Source organism: Misgurnus anguillicaudatus, chromosome 23 (genome assembly GCF_027580225.2).
Source record: "Misgurnus anguillicaudatus chromosome 23, ASM2758022v2, whole genome shotgun sequence".
NCBI lineage: Eukaryota > Metazoa > Chordata > Actinopteri > Cypriniformes > Cobitidae > Misgurnus > Misgurnus anguillicaudatus.
Window position 1 is genome coordinate 20,831,198 of NC_073359.2, and position 12,316 is coordinate 20,843,513.

Here is a 12,316-nt window from a genome sequence, read left to right on the forward strand (position 1 = left end):
AGACTGGACAAAATAGGGACAAAATAGGAACTACGCATTTTGCCAATAATGCCGTAGAATTGGCGTTTCTTTTACTCTTTTCTTGCTGAAATTCAATTTGTCAACTGGGGTGTTTGCACGGTTTATGATTATGCTGTAAATGGGAATCCGTGTTTAATAAGCTGTTAATGGTAATTTACCAGTGGCCATCGCTGATTGCAATACAAAGAAGCTCATGTTAAACCGCTCTATCGTGTGTACCAACGCAGAAAAGAAACCAAAGTGAAGTGCAGGAATGCGTTGTGCTCTATCTGTACGTTCTGCAGCGAATGAAAGTCGTAAACCAAACCCTAGCAACCAAAAGCCTCTTTAGCTGTACTTAAACGGACAGACTGAGCAATTTTCATGACTAAATCTCTACTTGAACTGAATCTGTTCCTTCTTGTCATGTGATTGGAGATTGATCTGAGTAGTCACCCTGCGTTATAAAGCTTGATCTGTATATCACTGCCTATCGATCTGCAGAATGTTTGCAGCGGTGATGCAATGACTGAATGATGCTCGCACATTAATGCATTCAGCAGCACACTTTTTTTTTTTTTTTTGAGTTTGCGAACTCAAAGGTTTCAACAAAATACTGGTAAAGAGCAAGTACAATGCAAGAGGTTTTCAAAGCTGGGCCATTGCTTTACTCCAATTCACAATGGTAAACCTAAATGATTTATAAGCTCAGATATGTGAGACTGGACCCACAAAAACATAAGGGTAAATTGAGATTTATACGTCATTTGAACGCTGAATATATAAGCTTGCCATTGATGATTTGTTAGGATAGGACAACTCTATGGCCGAGATACAACTATTTGAAAATCTGTAATCTGAGGGAGCAAAAAATCGAAATATTGAGAAAATCGCCTTTAAAGCGACACTTCACTTTTTTTGAAAAGATGCTCATTTTGCAGCTCCCCTAGAGTTAAACATTTGATTTTTACAGTTTTGGAATCAATTCAGATGATCTCTGGGTCTGGCGCCAGCACTTTTAGCATAGCCTAGCATAATCCATTGAATCTGATTAGACCATTAGCATTGCGCTAAAAATAACCAAAGAGTTTCTATATTTTTCTACTTTTTAGCTTGATGCTAATGGTCTACTCGGATTCAATGAGCAATTTTTTGTTTTTAAAAAGTGGAGTGTCCCTTTAAAGAAGTACAAATGAAGTCCTAATCAATACATTTTACTAATGATGTATACATTTTTGATATATTTACTAAATATCTTCAAGAAACATGATCTTTACTTAAAGGGCACCTATTTAATTGCTAAAAAACAATGAAATTTTGTGTATTTGGTATGTGTTTGCGTGGTTTATGGTTCAAAAAAAAAATTTTTTCCACATAACGTACATTTTTGTATCTCCAGATTTCACTCTCTACGTGAAGCGCATGGATTTGAAAAACACTGTGTCTCTGATTGGCCAGCTAATCTGTACGTTGTGATCATCAGCCGGAAATGTGACGCTCCTTACCATGTTTGAAAGATTCGCCCACAATCCAATGCTAACAGGAGTTAATTTACAGGCTTACAGTCAGAAGCAGGAGGAATTGTGATAATGTGCGTACAATCCGTGTGTTTGTTGTAGTCCAAGAAAAGAGATTTACGTTGGAGACGATAACTCGCTTCATCGTTTACTTTGGGGTTTGTACCTTTTGCATATCGTTAACATGCTAATACGCACTTACACACCAAAGGAAATGTAAAAACGTAAATCTTTTTAACATCTTAAGGATTTATGGCATAAAAATGTATAATTTTGACCCATACTATGTATTTTTGGCCATATTAGCTACAAATATACCATTGTGACTTATGATTGGTTTTCTGATCCAGGGTCACATATCAGGTACGATTTTATGAAAAATGTCAATTCGGGAAATTATTTGTTTGACTTCAGTTTACGTAAATATTAGTAAAGTAATCTCCAGTTTATGTTTCAAACAGAGATGGCGCTAGAAAGCTTTCAATAATTTATTTTAATAATATCTTCTATGTTTAATCAATTAATAATATATGGAAGTCGAACTACTATCAATATGTCCCGGGTATCATGAAAGCGCCAATCCCAATGCCAGGAGAAGAATGCCGATCCGATGATTGAGACACGGGCCGCCATTGTGTGCCATAGCCGTTCGGTCCGATTATAAAGGAGAGCACAGACATGAAACGGGACAGCTGTGAGTGTCTATAGGGGATAGTTGCTACAGATGGTAAAAGAAGTGGAAAATAAAGTACCGTATGGCTGGTAAAATATAGAAGAAAGACTGGGGGGATGTTACTGAACACCATTCTCTCATGTTGTTGTTGTTGTTGTTGTTTGCGTGTGTGCGTGGTTGTGTTAAAGAGAATGCGTTACCTCAATTGCTCGTCTGCCCCAAACCCGTTATGACCATCTGCTGCTGAGCAATGCACAGATTTATTTCTTTACACTGTCTGTGAGTGACACGTGTTAGTTTCTAGTCAGAATCCCTCTTTTTCACAGGATTTCATTGCTTTAGATTTGGATTAGGGATATTATTATATTTGCATGCGATTTGAGGGCTTGATTTGTGTATTTTAACACTTTCCTACTTGTAACCATAGCTAAAATATTAAATTTTCCCTTATTTGTAAGTCACTTTGGATAGATGTGTCTGTTAAATTAATACAGTGACTAATTTTCAGCCGTATTTTCAATATTAGCAGGTTGTTTTCTTACATATTGGGTTTTTAGTTTCAGGTTGCTTAGGGCAGTGGTTTTCAAACTAGGGGCCGGGGCCCCCAGGGGGGCCGTGAGATGGTGCCAGAGGGGCCCCAGTTTTATGACATTTTATGAAATACATTAATTTATCATGAATTCTGTGTAATTAAATCAAAAAAAAATAAGGCTACTAACCAAAAGCACAACTTTTTTGTATAATTAATTTTTTTTTTAATTAAAATTTTGAGTTTTAGAACAGTTTTTTGTCACAAATTTTCTTTGGGGGGCCACGAAGGAATGTACCTTACACAAGGGGGGCCGCACGATGAAAAAGTTTGGGAACCACTGGCTTAGGGTGACATTTCTCCAGTACTGTGAATTAGTTTTGACGTGAGCCTTTGTCCAATCACAGTGAACAGGATTTTGCATTTCAGACTCAAATGCGCATCAAACGCGAGAGTTCGGGAAAATAATTTGTTGAAGTTGATGTTTTAGACGACCAACTTTTTCAAAATCCGACTGTGTACGTACCATCTTTCCAGTATTTTCGAAACGCTACAGGCTAACCATATGTCAACAACAAATACAGTGCTCTCCAAACGAGGTTACGTTTCGCATTATGTTTTATTTCACATCAGATGTTGTTTTTAATTATTGAAAGCAGAAGGGAGGGGGTTGGACTAAGTATGGAATTGACTTTAAATTATTGAACTATTTATCCCCAGAACTGCCCCGAGTCGCTCCATCTGTCGGCGTCGCGGAAATATAAATAAATAAGCAAATAAGGATAATAGGGCTATGGCGCACTCCTAAGCCAGACCCCGAGTCCTGGCACGGACCTGTTCCTCATTTCTGCGGCGAGCGTGGCACCCCTTCAGCTTCGGCTGAACACGCTCCCAATTAGCCTGTTCGCTCCTGCTCTGGATTTGGATAGAATGTAAACACGGCCCTTTTACGGGAGACGTGAATGGCAGAGCGATGGCGTTTGGAGGGAATTCAAGTGGCGTAAGGAAGGAATGTCGAAAATTTGAACCCCATTGATTAGGCCTGCAATCTTTCAACGCCAAGGCCATGGAATGCAACATGAGATGGATTTGTTTTATAAGCAGTCTGTGTGTGTTGATATAAGTTGTTTTCATTACTATAGATACAAAATTGTAGACTTAGCATGCTAGTTAGCATCACTCATTAAGAAAGAGTTTATCGATCCATTAACGACTTTTTTGGGAATTGCATAAAAATAGTTATTGTTTACGACGTATTGTCGACCTGTTGGGTCCACTCCTCCGTCCCCGTTAAATTTACAGAGCGGCGCGCTCTTCACAAGCAACATCTCCGGCTGAGTTTTACCCACACTTCAGTCCCACAACTGTTTTCACAGACAAAACAATAGCGCCACTTGATTAGCTGTGAACCATCTGGGAACGGCGAGCTGTGTGACCAAGCTAATTGGTTAGATTTCAAAAAGAATGGAGGAGACCCTCTCATCGCACGCATGTTTGAATGAGCCCCCCCCAAACCGCAAGTTGTGTTCCTCTCCCCCCCACCGCTTTTGTTATACGTTCCCAGCGATGATCTGTAGTCTTAAGACTAATGAGCCAGGGCTGGGAAACCTCACACTCACATGGGGTTTGTGTTACTTCACAGTTGGGAAACAACTGGCGTTCTAGAATGTGGAACTCTGTTGTGAAATATAGACGGTTGTTTAGAGATTCTTATGTCGAGGTTCGAAGCGTTATTAATGGAGAAGTACGCACCGTATACTGTAGTCTAATGATAATTAGAAGGCGCGCAGGTTACAGCGCCACCTGTTGGCCGCGGTCGTCTGTGGCCACCAGAGACCGGTGGTTGTGGTGATTTACCACAGTTAACCACCATTTAAACAGTCTGCAGTAGCATATTGCATTAACACGTAATTAAATTGATATGCAATAACAGGTGCGCATAAATTAAATCAATAAATCTCATAGTCAATGGATTGCAGGGATTTTGACTGTGGGTACGTGGTATTCTCTGCTTAAATGATGTGGCAATAAAAAATTCAGACTAGAATGATTACATTTTTTATCGTGAAGATATTTCTATAAATTATTAGTTAGATAAATGTAGTAGCTAGTCATATTAATATACAATTTGCAGTGGCATGTGTGTAGGCGTTTAACCCTTAAACTGACGTCAAATAAATAGTTTGGTGTCCCCAGAGTACGTATGTGAAGTTTTAGCTCAAAATCTCATATAGATAATTTATCATAACATGTTAAAATTGCTACTTTGTGGGTGTGAGCAAAAATGTGCTGTTTTTGTGTGTGTCCTTTAAAATGCAAATGAGCTGATCTCTGCACTAAATGGCAGTGTTGTGGTTGGATAGTGCAGATTAAGAGGCGGTATTATCCCCTTCTGACATCACAATGACCTATTTTTCACATGCTTGCAAATGGTTTACCAAAACTAAGTTACTGGGTTGATCTTTTTCACATTGTATAGGTTGATAAATGCACTGGGGACCCAATTTTAGCAGTTAAACATGAAAAAAGTCAGATTTTCATGAAATGTCCTCTCTAAATGCATAGTCCTTAGAGACCCAGGATGTCATTAAAGGAGCATTTCACCCTTAGAAACATTAATCTTTATTGAAACTGCGTCATATTTGTAGTTGAAATGTAACATACATGTGCGAATTTGGTGCCTGTTTGACTGAGAAAAGGGGTGTTTGTAGTCTCACCCCCTCAACAAAGATTGGACTTCCTGCTTTTAATGATGCAAAATGATGATTTTTACATCATTGAAAGAAGGAAGTGCAACACTGAAATCTGTATTTCTCCTGTCTCAGCGGCAAATGAGGAAATTATGCACGACCGTTCAAAAACATGACTGGGGTTCAGCTTAATGCAAATGGGTGAAGTGTCCCTTTAATGCATAATTTTAACTTGTAGTCTTTGAAATCTGTTTGTTGATCAATAAAATGTCAATTTTCTCATTTTGTAATTGTTAACGAAGCATTAGGACAGTTTAATACTAATAAGGACATTTAGAGATTGGTTTTAGATGTACATTACTGGTCACTAAAGACTCAACTTCGCAATAATGATTGGTAAAACATTCATGAATTTAAGGGTTAAACTCGACTTTTGTAATATATTTTTCTGTTCGGGCATCTTTCACCACATACCCAATTCTTTGATATTTACCTTGCTGTAATTTTGTTTAATTCGTTTATGGATTGAAGCACAAAGATTGTGTTATCTGTGGCAAAGGCTATCAGATTATATGGAATATTGACTTTTTCCACTGAAATGTTACAGGTATGGAGTTTTTCCTTTGGGATAAACCAGACATGATCCACCCACTCATGACTGCAATTCACATTTGCTGTGAGCCATTATCTGCCCTACTAATGGGAGGAGCCAATGTACGGTTCAAAGTCAAACATAAAAAGATAAGGCCACAGTCAGACTCTGCATTTTTTTATTGTAACCAGCCCAATTGCTCATAGTGTGACCATGCAGGCAAAAATGGGCCTTTTTATTTTTTACAATATAACTTTTTAGCAGGTCTTTGTTTCAATGGATGTCAATCTTCTAGAATGAATCAACTTTGTTTCCATTTTTGCGTAACAATTTTTTAGTACCACCTTGTTGGCACAACCTAATAGCTTCAATAGCAAGGTAACATGCATACTGATAAAAAAAAAAACGTATAGATTGCATACACTGTAGTTCACTTTGGATTAAAGCATCCGCCAAATGCGTAAAAATGTAAATGTAATGATAACGTATTACTTCCTGAACCCAAACCTTTAACCATTCAAGCCATAGAGTCCTAGTGTCACATCTTTTCTCTTATGGCCAAACCCCACACGCGGAGGGACAAACGCTGCTCCTGTGTCCCGAGAATCTTCAGACCTCCACTCTGCGGCTTCCTGCTAATTAAATTCCAACGCTGTCCATTAGATGGATAGAGTGAGCGCAGTGCTGACTCAACACAGGTACGGCAGCACGATGTAATAGGGAGGGGATCTCAAGTGCCCAGGCAATTCATTTGGACCCTTTTTTACACATCCCTGGGTCACCACATGCTTTCAAGGGTGGAAAAAGAAAAGAGGGCAGATAAGCTAATATGTTTCAAATGCTTGAATTCTTAAACGGACACGGGACAAGCCTGTGTCCTCTAGAGAGTCGTGAGGTCAGAAATGCATTGGTTGTATGTGATGCAGGAACTGAGTTTTGGTTAAGGAATATCGCAGCAGCTTAAAGTTTTCTAGACCGGATTAGCCAAAGGAGGTCATCTAAAGGTCTCGAAATGAAGAAATGCTGGTCACTAGTAAGGGAGCGAGTGTCGAAACGAAGTCTGTAATTTAGTTGGTCAGAGTTTGGATGCAGGCCCAGACTGACTTAGCTGGATGCTGTGCTGGATGCTACGCCAAGCCGTGGAGGCTGGGCTGTCGATACGTCATACTCTCTTACGCACGCTCATGTCAACAGGCGTGTTCGCTTTAGGTCCAAAGCTAAATTGACCGCATCAAGGACAGAAAATGAGATAGAAACAGTTCTCAGATTTGTTGTTTCTGCTGTTGTTTGTGCGCAAGATGCAATAAGAATTAGTGGATGTTTGATAGCCATAGTAAACATTTAAGTTTTCTTATTTCTTGAGTCACTTTACTGTAAAAAAAAAGTCACTTTTTTTCTTACAGTTACATTACTGCAAATCAAACGTTTGCGAATTAATTTTAATTGAATGTTTTCGATTTATTCGTATTTTCATTTTTGTTTATCTGTGATAAACCTTAGGTTTTATTAGGGATGCATAACGATTAATCACGATTAATCTATAGCAGAATAAAGTGTTTTTGTTTACATCATATATGTGTGTGAACTGTGTATAATAACTTTGTATAGATAAACGCACACACATGCATGTATATATTTATGAAATGTTTACATGTGTATATACATTTGTATATTTATGTATAATTTACAATATATATAAATATAAATACTTTATATATATATATATATATATATATATATATATATATATATATATATATATATATATTTATTTATTTATTTATTTATTTATTGATTTATTGATTTATTTATTTTCTTAAAATTATACATGCATGTGTGCATATTCATATATGCAGAATTATTATACACAGTTCACACACACATATATGACCTAAACAAAAACTTTTATTCTGCTATAGATTAATCGCGATTAATCGTTCACTAAAACTAACATTTTAAATTTTTGCATTTAACGATAAGTAACATTTTAAAGGTGCAGTGTGTAAATTTTAGCGGCATCTAGTGGTGAGGTTACAAATTGCAACCAACGGCTCAGCCCACTGCTCACCCCTCGCTTTCAAAACGCATAGAGAAGCTACAGTAGCCGCCACCGGAAAAACTTGTCATTTTGTCCGTTAAGGGCTTCTGTAAAAAACATGGTGGCACAAAATGGGGACTTCCACGTAAGGGGACCCTCATGCATGTAGATAAAAACATCTCATTCTAAGGTAATAAAAACATAACGATTCATTATTAAAAGGTCTTTATACACCCATGATAATGTAGTTTTGTTTATTATATTGCATTTCTGTCAATAGATCCTTCTAAAAATTACACACTGCACCTTTAATTAACAATCGCAACGAACCGTCTTCCCGTTTCTTTTAAGCTTTAATGGCCCACAACTCTGTTCCTTGTGAAAGAGTTAAACTCGAAAAGCCCCAACTAACAAAACGCCGGCTGTGCAGGCAAGAAACATCGAAAAATGAGAAAAAAACAACAAAACTTTACTTCCCGTCTCCAATTAGCATGTGAATCGCCATTCATTCATTTATGTTCCATTATAACCTCATGAGTGCCCGTTTCTAAGGGCCTGCCCAGCAAGGGTTGCGCACTAAAGCTTTGGCGAAGATTTAGCGTCGGGGAGAAAGCGCACCTATTTCTCCCGTCAGCTCCGGTCGGGCAGAGGTGACGTTACGCGCCAGGCCAGCGCTCGGGCAAAAGACAGTATGTCAGCGCCCTACAGGGAGGCACAGGGCACAAGTGAAGTTGTATGTGTGTGGAAAGGATGATTGAAGAGGGAGGGGTGCAGCTGGCTCCCCCAACCTTCCCATTCCCACACTCCCATTCCAATGGGCTGGTTTGTACTGGTGTATTCGAATTCACCAATTGCCTAATTAACATCTCATTTGCATAACTTGTTGCACCCGTCTCTCCTTCGAAACAATGCGGCCCGACTGAAGAGAACTAATCCTTTCTCTTTCGCAATTAAAACAGGCCGTCCAAAACTGCCTGGTGTTTTTCATTATGTTTGTTTCTTATTTCCAAAATTTTACTTTATTTTATGACTTCACTTCTTGGAAAAAGTATTGCTGGGAACTAGGTAATGATTTAAATATTTTCTCTTAATTAAATGTTCCTATTTTTACATAACAATATATTAATCATCATTCCACATATTATTATTAAAAAACTTAATGATAAATAGGCCGACCTATTTTGTCTGTGCAGTAGCAAATGAAAAAAATATGGATTGTGTATGAAAATTGTATTCAAACCAGATGCGAAGCCCTTCATTGCTGGCATGCGGTCATATCTTGCAATGATGCGACAGGACCACAGTGCTGCTGCGAACCCTTTGGCTCCTAAGACTTTTCCACAATTCACGCTCCGATAAACCTTTCTCTGTATACCACAACTTTTCTTAAAAAAAAAAGAAAAAAAACAGGCGCAGTGAAAAACCTCAGTTAACTCTTATTCCTTGACGCGTAGGCCACCGAGTGCTTAAGGTTATGTTCAAACGTTCACGTATGTATCATCAATCAGAAAGCCGAAGTCAAAATCACAACAGTGTACGACTTCTGTTACATAATTTTTTGGTACTTTTTTGGTTTTTACCCTGCCACTGTGGTTATCGAATACCAGACATGGAATATTTATACCCCAAAAACAAAGCAGAGGTATTAGTTCTTCAGGCTTTCCTTTAAGGTTGAAAGGGAAACGAAAGGGGAGCGCTCCGGACTGCCCTGTAGATTTTTTTTTCGACCGCGAAACACATGAAGACAAGTGCTTGTTCTCCACCCCCGCCTCTCCTGACATTTCCACAATGATTCAGCACAGGGCAATTTGGAAAAGGAAAGAACGAGCGAAAAAAAGAAGTATGTTATTTCTATTTTCTGTGTGAGGATGAAATGATAGGCCTCGGGGTTTATGACTAACCTCGCCTGCCCAGGCCGCAGAAGTCCACAGGGTTGAGAAGAAGGAGGGGATGAAGATTGAGTGTCCGTATGGCCAGACGCAACCTGTTCTCCACTGGACACCCATAATTCATCCGGCTCCTTGTTTGTTTTTCTCTGCGGAGAGATAGCTTTGACTCCTTTCGCATGCTTTCATGACACCGAAAGTTATGGGCCTGTTTTCTGCGGAGCCGACGCTGAGCTAAGCAGTCCCGTTGAATGTGAAAGATGCTTTAGGACCAATTAAAAACAGTCTTAGTCTTCTTTGTCTCAAAGCTTACGGTAAACCAGTGAAAGCCTTTCCTTCTGTAGCCCTAATCAAACCCGAACACAAGCGGCAGAGCCGGGGCTCGGTGTTGTGATGTGTTTCACAACGGCACTTCATTCAGTCAGAACTTCACACGCAAATAAAGCGCATTCACAGGCTCTTTTGACCGCATTACACGTCTTTTAATTTACATTTTGTTAGATTCTCATCCTTTCTAGATGAGGAAAGATAAATTAGCTTGATGGCTTCCGCTGTGCCAACGCCTCGGTTCCAGGCGTTCTTTTGGAATAATGGGAGACGTGGGTTCGTTCAAAGCGGTCAATGGGATGACTGAGCTATTGTGTAATGTGAATTCATGTATTCAGTTATCAGAACAGCGTGACTCATTGATCTGTTTATAGCTATATGATTCGGGCCGTTCGTCCCGGCGAGAGAGGACTGGACTGTAAATATCCGGGACCGTCTGAAGCGAACGCTCTTTCCCCCAGGGGTCCGGCTTGAGACTTGTCTCTATTTCTGCACTGCTGGTGTCATGGATGTGGCACCAGGTTGACCGCTACACCCCGGCGTGTCACATAAAGCATACAAGGGGACGATTGTTTAAGCTGCTTTGAAGGTGAAACGTCATCAAAGCTTCCATCTGTACCTTTGATTTAACAAATGGGACCCTGTCTATGAAATCCAGTTTTCAATCTTTGACATGATCTTACTCAGTCAATATTAAAGATATCAAGGTTTTGTTGGATGATTTTATGTTGCTGGGTTTTCACATGCTGGGTCACAAAAAATGCTGGGGCCTCATTTATAAAACTGTGCGTAGGGTTCTACTAAAAGTCTACGTACGCACAAAAGCCAAAAAATATTTAGACTTATTAAACAAAGCAATGTTCCCTTTATAAATCACAGATCACCTGCAAGTGTGCGTACATGAATCATCCTCAGATCCCACCCTGCAAGCCCAATATCCCATTAAGTTTTTAAATTTTTTTTAATATATAAATCACTGGCGTACGCACGTTTCCAGCCCCATTTTGTGCGTACGCACGGTTTATAAATGAGACCCCTGGAAATTAAGCAGCAAAAGTAGAATTTTTTTAAAAGTAGAGCCCGTAGTACAGTGCTAAAAGGGCGTTATTTTGTGTATTTGGCACAATTAAATATTTTTTCAGCATACCGTAAATTATTGTTGCTCCTCTTTGAAATGCTCATTGTTCTAAAGGCGCGGTGTGCTCCGATTGGCCAGCTATCCAGTGCATTGTGCACTTTAAAAATGGCTGGGTTATTTTGGACCCTAAATGGGTAAATATTGGACAGAACACATGCTGGGTTAAAAATGACCCCATGCTGGGTTAAAAATAACCCAAATGTTGGGTTGTTTTTCTGCAACCATGGATTATAATAACCTGACAGTTGGGTTAAAAAACCTAGCATTGAGTTAATTTTAACCCAGTAGTGTGTTCTGTCCAATATTTACCCATTATGGGTCATAAATAGCTATATTTAGAGTGGCCTGAATACCTCTGTCATCAGCCAGAAATGTGACGCTCCTTACCATATTTGGAAGACTATCTCCCAATGCAATACTGACAGGAGTTAATATCGTCTTTACCACCTTATCAATATGAGCACGAATCTGATTCAGAAAATGCATTTGACTAAGCTGATCGATCAACTTTGCCAGAGCGGCTTGAGTAGGACGTAACAGATTGGTTAGGTAAGGATTACTAAAAAATAAAACTATGTTTGCATTTGTGATCGTAGAAACGACAAACAGCAAGCGCTACTCTACACTGCTCAAAACTCGCGTTTGAATCATGGTTTAAATAGTCACTCGTAAATTATTTAAATATGAAAACATTGGCTGTTTCTCAATTCCAAGAACGCAAAGAACGTACTTGGGTTCTCGTGGAGACCTTGGAAGAACGAACTCAGAAGGTCGCAAGAACACAGAACGCCTTTGTGAGAATTGAGATGTGTGCGATCTTCCTCTTGGTCACCTGACCTCCGCCATTATTATGCCGCAATGACTTCTGGGGCGTAAGGCGATTTCAGCACGCAGGTCTGCACTCGATGCATCCTCAATATCAAGAA

The 12,316-nt window shown here is 39.2% G+C and overlaps 1 protein-coding gene across 11 annotated transcripts in view; it reads left to right on the forward strand.

Moving 5' to 3' along the window:
- Positions 1-12,316, forward strand: part of nfia (nuclear factor I/A) — a 186,726-nt gene that overhangs the window by 63,599 nt on the left and 110,811 nt on the right. The window lies entirely within an intron of this gene.